The 1,997-nt window shown below is 48.3% G+C and overlaps 5 non-coding genes across 5 annotated transcripts; all 5 read right to left on the bottom strand.

The window, feature by feature from the left end:
• Nucleotides 1–87: 87 nt before the first annotated feature.
• On the bottom strand, nt 88–160 carry Pmar_PMAR016210. The gene has a single exon. It is a non-coding gene; the product is annotated as a tRNA-Arg (tRNA).
• A 300-nt stretch (nt 161–460) lies between these two features.
• On the bottom strand, nt 461–533 carry Pmar_PMAR016209. The gene has a single exon. It is a non-coding gene; the product is annotated as a tRNA-Arg (tRNA).
• A 298-nt stretch (nt 534–831) lies between these two features.
• On the bottom strand, nt 832–904 carry Pmar_PMAR016208. Its single transcript has one exon. It is a non-coding gene; the product is annotated as a tRNA-Arg (tRNA).
• A 335-nt stretch (nt 905–1,239) lies between these two features.
• Pmar_PMAR016206 lies at nt 1,240–1,312 on the bottom strand. The gene has a single exon. It is a non-coding gene; the product is annotated as a tRNA-Arg (tRNA).
• Nucleotides 1,313–1,647: 335 nt separating this feature from the next.
• Pmar_PMAR016205 lies at nt 1,648–1,720 on the bottom strand. The gene has a single exon. It is a non-coding gene; the product is annotated as a tRNA-Arg (tRNA).
• Between the last annotated feature and the right edge of the window lie 277 nt (nt 1,721–1,997).

Raw genomic sequence — 1,997 nt, 5'->3', positions numbered from 1 at the left:
ATCCCGACGAGTCACAAGGGTATACAGTCAACATCGACATCTGTACGGCCAGTTGCATCCGTATATGGGCGCTTTTCAGCGTGAACACGATCTCGGTGGGACTCGAACCCATAGTCTTAGATTCCGAAGACCAACGCCTTATCCATTAGGCCACGAGACCAATGAGCTTGAGATTTACCCCACTATCTCGTCACTACGCGCAACACTGACTTAACGGCACACATGATTTCGCATTCGAGACGCTGAATAGATCACAAAACTCTTGCTCCTCATAGAGGGGCCTCCATTACATAGTGTTTTCAATGAGGTCAATTCATTGGAGATCGTTCGTTGGCAGACCAACAATCTTCTTGTACCCTTAGCCTCAGCATGTATCCCGACGAGTCACAAGGGTATACAATCAACATCGACATCTGTAAGGCCTGTGGCATCCGTATATGGGCGCTTCCCGGCGTGGAGACGATCTCGATGGGACTCAAACCCACAACCTTTGGTTCCGAAGACCAACGCCTTATCCATTAGGCCATGAGACCAATGAGTTTGAGATTTACCCCACTATCTCGTCACTACGCGCAACACTGACTTAACGGCACACATGATTTCGCATTCGAGACGCTGAATAGATCACAAAATTTGCTCCTCATAGAGGGGCCTCCATTACATAGTGTTCTTAAAGGGGTCAATTCATTGGAGATCGCTTGTTGGCAGACCAACAATCTTCTTGTACCGTTAGCTTCGGCATGTATTCTGACGAGTCACAAGGGTATACAATCAACATCGACATCTGTACGGCCAGTGGCATCCGTATATGGGCTCTTTCTGGCATGAAGACGATCTCGGTGGGACTCGAACCCACAATCTTTGGTTCCGAAGATCAACGCCTCATCCATTAGGCCACGAGACCAATAAATTTAAGATTTGACCCACCATCCCTGCGCCCCATTGACTTCGTGGCATACATGGTCTCCCATCCGACACGCTCAATAGATCGCAAAACTCTCGCTCCTCATAGAGGGGCCTCCATTATAGATCACAAAACTCTTGCTCCTCATAGAGGGGCCTCCATTACATAGTGTTTTCAACGAGGTCAATTCATTAGAGATCGTTCGTTGGCAGACCAACAATCTTCTTGTACCCTTAGCCTCAGCATGTATCCCGACGAGTCACAAGGGTATACAATCAACATCGACATCTGTAAGGCCTGTGGCATCCGTATATGGGCGCTTCCCGGCGTGGAGACGATCTCGATGGGACTCAAACCCCCAACCTTCGGTTCCGAAGACCAACGCCTTATCCATTAGGCCACGAGACCAGTAAATTTGAGATTTGTCCCACCATCTCTGCCCCCCATTAACTTCATGGCACACATGGTGTCCCATCCGACACGCTGAATAGATCGCAAAACTCTTGCTTCTCATATAGGGGCCTCCATTATAGATCACAAAACTCTTGCTCCTCATAGAGGGGCCTCCATTACATAGTGTTCTTAAAGGGGTCAATTCATTGGAGATCGTTCGTTGGCAGACCAACAATCTTCTTGTACCCTTAGCCTCAGCATGTATCCCGATGAGTCACAAGGGTATACAATCAACATCGACATCTGTACGGCCAGTGTCATCCGTATATGGGCGCTTCCCGGCGTAGAAACGATCTCGATGGGACTCGAACCCATAGTCTTTGGTTCCGAAGACCAACGCCTTATCCATTAGGCCACGAGACCAATGAGTTTGAGATTTACCCCACTATCTCGTCACTACGCGCAACACTGACTTAACGGCACACATGATTTCGCATTCGAGACGCTGAATAGATCACAAAACTCTTGCTCCTCATAGAGGGGCCTCCATTACATAGTGTTTTCAATGAGGTCAATTCATTGGAGATCGTTCGTTGGCAGACCAACAATCTTCTTGTACCCTTAGCCTCAGCATGTATCCCGACGAGTCACAAGGGTATACAATCAACATCGACATCAGTAAGGCCAGTGGCATCCGTAT

The sequence above is a fragment of the Perkinsus marinus genome, assembly GCF_000006405.1.
Source record: "Perkinsus marinus ATCC 50983 genomic scaffold scf_1104296975578, whole genome shotgun sequence".
NCBI lineage: Eukaryota > Perkinsozoa > Perkinsida > Perkinsidae > Perkinsus > Perkinsus marinus.
Note: the sequence above shows the minus strand (reverse complement) of the source record. Positions and strands in the feature narration are given on the sequence as shown.